Here is an 8,074-nt window from a genome sequence, read left to right on the forward strand (position 1 = left end):
ACCCGAGAAAACCTGAGGGGGGTTTTAGGCAAGAACAGGCCCAAAGGTCTGCTAACAAAACCAAAACACTGAGCTTAGTAATAGCTCTACCTCACCAAGAGAATACAGTTTTAGAGTGTAATTGCTGCCTCATCATAATTGTAAAGAAAGGCTCAACCTGTCCTGCCTGGTTGGCACAGGCAGGAAATAGATTTAATCTTTGGCTCCTACTGGCTGCAGCAAATGTTCAGTGGAAAAAGAGGGGTTGGCACCAGGGGCTGGGCTGAGGGAGGTTCTGGGATGCTGGTGCCACTGGTTTCTGCTGAGCTGATGTTTCTTCTCTGCATCACTGGGTCCTTATCCTGCCTGGGCACTGCCCAGCAGGGCTGGGCCTGCGGCACCGTGACTGCATCACAATGGCTTCCAGACTGGCTTGTTCAGAGCCAGCCCCAGTGCTCTTCCCAAGGCTGCCAGGTATGGCTGGGACATGTCCCAGAGGGAAGGTGCAGAGTGCCAGGCTGGTAGATGGGAGAACGCCAGTGAGGAAAAAAAGCCCATCTGAAGGACAGGAGAGATGGTGCTGCTGTCACAGAGAGAGTTTCGGGTTTATGGCAGCACAGAAAGAGGAATAAGGTGAAAAAATGTGAGGAGTAGAGGAGAGGTGCAATAAATGGGGAAGGGAAGGTAAACAGGGGGAAGATAAGTATAGAAAAATAAGAAAGAAGTATAGGGTAAGGTAATTTTATGTCATTTTCTAGAGATGAAAACAAAGCCTAATGTGCAAAATCCAGTCAGGGTTCTAGAGGACGGAGTAAGGTAGCTCATGTGGTAGCAATTCCAACAGACTAGAAGGTAAGGCATGTCAGTGTGTAACAAACAGGGCTGTGTGTCTTTAAGAGACCAATGTTTGTGTTTTCCCATGCCCTCCTATTGTGGAAATAACTTTCTGAGTCATTTCTCTGATCCTGGAGACAAACTGAACAGACACAAAACATAACAAAACACAATAGCAACGGGAAGAGAGAAATTCCTCCCTCCTCCTTCAACGACACGTTTTATGCCCGTGATCTGAATGCAGAAGGAAGGTGGAGACTGACAGTGTTGTTTGGTGCACACTCTTTGAATCAAGCTCACCTTCTCCACCACAGCACAAACAGTTAAAACGTGAAAGTCACACTTCCCCAGTCTGTCACTTTTAAATGTTATCCAGTCTCTTTGGTTAAAAGTCTTACCTTCCAGATTTTCCACAGACAGCGAACTGCAAGAGGAATTTGTTAGCTTTTTTTAAACTTCAAAGCTTTGCACTTCAAAGACCCTACAGCTCTTTTCTCAAGCCTCATGCCCCACCCTCTGCAGAAAAGATGTCAGTTTGGGACTCTCAAAATGCCACACTTGGAAGCTCACATACATCTAAAGATCAAAATCACAGCTCGGATCTGCCCAGAGGGGAGTAACGAGCAGGGCACACCCACAAGTGGCTGGCCCCAAACCCGGGCTGTATCAAGACTTCTACACCAAAATGCAGAGTCACCACTGATCAGAGCTGAGGTTGAGAACTATCTCAAACCCTTTGAAATTACAGACAGACAGCTCCATGAAGTTGCAAGGCCTTGCAGGTTTGGTTTAACATCCAAGCTTTTTGTTAACTTTGGAAGTCATAAAACAAATCCCAATCTTTCCCACTCTGGGGCTGTCATAGGAACTGTGTTTGCAGCCTGCCGGGAGAAACAGGACGACATGGAGGAAGAAGAAAGAAGAAAGTTTTGCTCAGGAGTGCCAGTCTCCCCTGTGCCAGGGCCAGCCCAGGGAGACGCCCGTGCTGCCGGGCACGGCAGGTTGGCAGAGCCCTCCAAGACATGACCTACATACATCCATCTCCCTCCCTGCAGCAGAGTCGTCAGCTTCAGGAGCTGAGGGTGTGCAACCAGCCACACACTCCCCAGCTTTTGCAACCTTCCCTGAGGACTGGGGAAGGGAGAGTTTCCCCCGAACGAGCCCTCGCAGGCAGCTGTGCTGATTAACTGAGCAAACAAGAGGCAAGCCTGGAAACAGGAACCTGGGGCAGGGTGGGTCTGCACAAACAACGAGGCTGGGTCAATAAATCAGGTCTGGCTCTTGGCATCCCTGCAAGAAACCTTCCAGTAACGCTTCACTGGATATTTTTGGACTCCACCTGTCTATTTTTAGGAGGGATAATTAATGCTGAAGGAAATAAGGAAAAAAATCAAGTTTTAAGTCTGTGAATGGAAAATTTGTTATTCTCCACAAAATCACTATGATTAAGGAGGACTAAAACAGAAGGGTTGTATTTCAGAAGTAAAAATATGCTTCAATTCACTGTAAAAATTGCATGTTACATAGTGTTTGCTGAGAGAGGGGAAGCATTTCAAGAAGACAGGGCTTCACCACTTAACTGCTGTTAAATAGGAGTAGAGGCACAGCTGAGTGGTCAGCTTTAAACCCCAGCTGTACACGGGCTGTGTTTTTGTGCTCAGGCTCCCAGCTTCTCTGGGTGGTGGTGTGATCTGGCTTTGGGAGGGGCTGGCTGGGACCTCGAGAACATGCCCAGGCCTGTGCATGAAGTTACTCAGCAAGAGAAAAATCACAGCCAAGTTATGTAGCACCCTCAACAGGTCCTTAAAATAATCTGCCTCAAGTACAGGGCTATTACAAGGATAGAACATGGGTTTTATGAACTAAGATGGAAGTTTCTTAGAAATAAACCCGGCCTCTTGGATACAGGAGCTGAAATATGATGGACAACGTGTGCAATGCTTTCAAAATTCTGTTTTTTTACTGATAGCAGTGGTTTAGATTCACATACTTCAGCCTCATGACAAAGTCTTCAATCAGTATTCTTGTTACCATTGCCCCTAGAAGAAAAAAATCCTTTCCTTAGTAATTTTCTGTTTGTGTGTTCAGATCCCACCTCATTCCAAACAGTGAGTGCTTCAGAGCAGGGCCTCCTTGCCCAGCATCTTACACACAGCACCTTGCACTCAACACAGGCACGAATGGCAGCTTTGCTGTCCTGCAAGGACAAACACCTGCTCCCTCCTTTCCCCTGCAGTCTGCACTCACCACTGCACACCCCAGGCTCTGCACTGCAGGGTCCCCTCAGCCTACACTGAGCCCAGCCTGGAAATCCCTGACACAGGGAACGTCTGGGGAGTATCACACAAAAATTATCTTTTTAACTTAGAACTACCATTTCCTGTAAGCATGACTGTGGTCTGGGAAGGGCTAGGGAAAATCACTAGGAATTATTCAGTTTAATTCCTAATTATACCTTTCCTGCCTGATAAATACTTGCCCCATGTCTCTGCACAAAACCTTTGCAAATGTGCTGGATGAAGATCTGTTTATTTTTAAGTTCAGGGAGGTAGATGTCATCTCCCATGAACAGCTATAACAATTGGAAAATGAGGACATGCTACAGTGTTTTTTCTAAGAACAGTATTTCTAATTTTGAAAAGGTTTTAATTTTCACATGTGACAGGGTAATGAGCATTTCAGCTACTTGGTGCTAGCCACATTTTAATAATATGAAGCCCTATATAGTAAAAGTGATGCTGAAGCATTTATATTTTGTATTTGCTTTCAGTTATTTTTGGCAATAAGACAGCAGTATTGTCCACAAATCTTAGAAACCCAGATGCATGAGATATTTATGCTACAGCTGAGCTCCTTGCTTGTCTGATAATTTCCTCAAAAAACAGGAGTCATGGTTTGAAGAACAGAAGCCAAAGGCAAAGCAGACTGGCTGCAGTACAGGTTTTATCAGTTGTAAAGATGCACAGCCTGTCTGGACTGTCCTGCACAGGCACAGCAGATGCCTCACAGCCTGGTGAGTCCATCCAGCTCTCAGGGGACAGTGACCAAAGAGCAGCCGGTGCCATCGAGGGCTGTGGGTCCCACACAGGGACACGGACGTGGAGCTGACACGAACAGGGGGCTTCCCTCCCCGACCACATTCTGCTCCAGGGAAAAATCTGGCTGCTGGAGCAGGATTAGCACTGCCTGTAAGCACATCTGTGCCTTAGAGCTGCCTTCCTTCATGGATGTGTCCCACTCTCTCAGCCTTACAAATGCTTTAGTTCTGATGGCAAATTTATAACATGCTTGGTAGCACATCAGCCTGCCTTCTGGAAAGCGTTCATTGCTATATTCAAACCCAGCTAGAACCCAGAAATTCTGGAAAATTATCCGCACCAGTAATGTGTCAGCTTTTCGAGAAGAAAGGGTCATGGAGCTGTTCAAACTCTGTTGTTTGAACAATCACGAAGTAGTTGATTGTTTTATGTAGTCACACATCCATAATTTGAGTTCATGCCTGGAAACAACTTCCATTTTGCTTTGTAAAGTTAAAAACCTTTCTTTAAAGAAGAAAAGCAATATTTTTTACATAACCCTTCTGCCAGCATTTAAAAGCACCTAGATTGTACATTTGCCAGTTTTGTGATATTCTGGAGTACTGTGCAGAAGCAAGAAGTCAGTAACAGATTTTACAACAGACTATGATACCCAATTAAATTCATGACTCTTCTCTGTTCACACAACTTATGTGAACATTATGGAGAACATTACCCATAAGCACTACAAAAGGAGAAAGATGCATTGCCCATAACTCACTAATTCCAATGTTTTGTACCTCAAATCAAGTTCACTTATAGAAGAGAGAAATTGAAACTGCTCCTGATTGTCTAGGCAGGACAGTTGGGCTTTAAACCTCATATTATGTTATGACTCTTGTCAAAACTACTCTGCTGGGGACTCATCCAAGCAACAGAAAGTGCACATGAAGTGGGAGCAGTGAAGGTCTGTGTGCCTGTGCTGTCAGCATTCCCAGGGGGGCAGGAGCACCAGGGGACCTTCTGGGAGAGCTCCCCCCCCGAGCCAGCCAGGGCAGAGCCCATGGGGCATACACTGTGAGAGCAGCACCTGCCTGAGGAGCAGGTCTGATCTGAGGCATTCTCAAAGGGCATGGGCACTGATTTGTGGCAGTTTAACAACAGATTTGATGGGGCTGGACTGGATGCCTGCTCTCTGTAACTGTGCCAAAGAGCCACCTTGCTGTTTCCACCCATCTTATGTAGGATAGGCAACTTTTTCTGGCCAACAGTGGTAAATTTACTCCCACACTTACTAATTAGAGTGTATTAATGCTGGCTCCTACAGTAGCCACTGCCATTTGCTCCCCCTCCTTCCTACTCAAACGATCAAAGTTTTTATTATAATTGACAGATGAAGTCCAATGTGAGGTACTTTACATTTCAGAGAAACCTGACCATACCATGACTTACATGCTGTTTAATCTTGTGCAAGAGGTGTGGGTCCTTGAGTCTGCCATCTCTTCATTCCAATCACTCCAAGGGTGTTCAGCCTTTGCAGGCATCCTGAAGATGATTTGCTGTAGATGGAAAAAAGTAAATTCAGCATCATTCTGCACAGCACTGAGACATCCAGCTTTTTTATTTGGATGGTTTTGTGGCCTTCTTGAATGAGCACAGTGACTTAATGTTTTTCTGTGCAGAAAGACAGTGTTTTGCAACCATAAAACAGGGGCACAATAGAGGGAGGGCAGGAATCCTTTAGGAATCTCCCCAGCCCGAGGAGCTCTGGTGCCTTAGCCTTTGCTTCATCACTCAGATTTCTCTTAGTTCTTATGATGCACATAGCTAAACATTTGAGCAAATGCTATGGTTACAGGAATAATAAGAGTAGTTTTGTTCATTTTTGTCTTAGATCACAGCACTGTGTGAGTTCAGGTTAGCTGTTTAGCAGTCCTGTAAACCATTATTATCAGGTCCCAGTGTAGCCCCCTCACTCTGTTTTCTCCTTAAAGTCTTCATCGTCCCTCCCCACTTACTGTATGTCCCTGGTCTGGGTAACTATGATACAGATGCTTTTCAGTGGTGCAATTCCATCATCACATTTCTGAAGTTGGACAAGGGAGACAGTCAGCCCCTACAACAGGGAAGAGAAATGAAATTTTTCCCACTTTTACTTACTCTCAATTGGGGTTTTATAGCAACGTTAGGTGGCTTGAACTACTTTAATTTTGCTTCCTCTGAGTTAACAATATTAACAGCTTGATTTCAGCAAGGTATCCAAGTTGGGTGGAGTTTTGGGAAAGGTACTCAATTTGTTCTTTAAAATGCTCCTATTTTCTTGGAAATATGGTTACACAAAGAAAAGCATTGCACTTGTGTTGTAAGCAGTGAGTCTTTCAAATGTGGTGACGACTCAGAGATACATAGATTTATTTAAGGAGACCATGGCAAGTAGAGCACAGCTTTATAAAGTAAAACCATATTTGTACTTAAACATGGTTCATTTTGTTTTCAAGCTAAAATCCAGTCAGATAATCCATATATGATATGTTTTTCAACAGTTCTAGTTACTATGCCACAGAAGAAAACTGGAATCACTTACTACAAAGCTGACAGGCTGGGGGAGAATTCTTTTTTATGAGCACTCTGCAAATGTGGGCTGTATTTCCTTTCTTTCCATTACTAAATCAGATTTTCACTGTATGCTATTACAAATGAGCTCCTGACAGCAGTTTTCTGTGCAGTGCTCTGTGACACCAACCCTGGCAGCCCCAGAGCAGGAGGGGGGAACTGGTCCCAGTTGTGCAGGGCAGGTTGGGGCACGTTGGGGCGGCGAGCAGGGCATCAGAGAAGGAGGTGCTCCCAGAGTCATCTGGGAAGTCATCCTTTGCTAACACTGCTGTCCTCTTACAAACCTGTTCAGAGATGAGGAGATGAGCCACAGGCAGCATCAACTGAAATGCTCTTTTCCAGACTTCTGTATGGACTGAAAACTCACCCATGGCAGTTCTGAGTGCACAGTGAAAAGAGAACAAACCTCCAAAACAAGCTGAGGGAACCCAAATTTTGGCCAGGAAGCCAATCAGGGAGGCCAGCCAAAGTCAGATTTCAACAGGCAATGTCTTATGTTGCTTTAATGTCCTTTCCCCAGGGGAAGTCTTGAAGTGTTTCTTGAAGGTAAATTCTGCAAGCAAGTCTGCTCTGTGTTTCCCTGAAACCCTCTTGGATTTGTTAGAGCTCTAGAAGGATTCAGGAATCTGATCATGTTGAATAAATGGCATGATTGTGGTTTTTAAATCAATGCAAAAGGACTAATACTTCCATAAACGTAAAATGACTCCAATATCAATCAGCCAGGCAGATAAGCTTACTGTGCTTACATTTAAGGACCAGACTGCTAGACTGCTAGTCATGTCAGAAAACCCCAGCAAATGCACAGAGTTCAGCAAGTCCACAACTTCTGCTGACCCTTAGCTTCCCCTCTGTCTGCAGGTATAGTATGTTTGCACCAGGAAGAAGGAAAATCTTAATAGCAGGTTGGCTTATTAGTATATTGAAACCTTTGAGATCTGCAGAACAGGTAAACATGTTCAAAGATTTTTATATCTCTCCTCCCCACACTATTTTACTATCTGATTTATCCCCAATTCAAATTCAAGATGATGTCAAACAGCAATGATTGAAGGGAAACGTGCTCCATGAAAAGGCACAACAATAAAATGGTTCATATGGAACTTGAATGAAGAATGAAAGGACAAAATTAAAAAATCCAGGATTATGTTATAAAAACAGGTCCTTTCGAACCTTTTTAGATCACTTGAAAAGATTAGTTTAACTGATAAATAATCACCAATCCACTGTCTCAAGAGAGGGCCAGACCTACACTAACTAATAATTTTATCAATCACCAGGGGAAAGTGTTTCAAAAAATTATTAATGCCATTAGGAGATTAAATGCTTGGATGCTAACACAGTGTAATCTGGATTGCTCAGAAAACTGGGTACAAACAACCCAAGTCTGTTGGATAAAATCAAAATTGACTGAGACATTTAGAAAACAAATGACTTGGCTTTACTCACCAGATGTATATATTCACCTCCATTACCACATGGAGGACTCTGGCTCAGGAATCGCAGACTCCAAAAAATATGAGCTCAAAGAGCAGCTGTTCCTTCTACAATTTATGGATGGAAAACTAAACATAAAAAACTAAAGACATCTTAGTGATTAACTATACAATAATTTCAGTTCATAAATAAGC

Source organism: Pipra filicauda, unplaced genomic scaffold (assembly GCF_003945595.2).
Source record: "Pipra filicauda isolate LSUMZ 115617 unplaced genomic scaffold, ASM394559v2 scaffold324_size1259732_pilon, whole genome shotgun sequence".
Classification (NCBI taxonomy): domain Eukaryota; kingdom Metazoa; phylum Chordata; class Aves; order Passeriformes; family Pipridae; genus Pipra; species Pipra filicauda.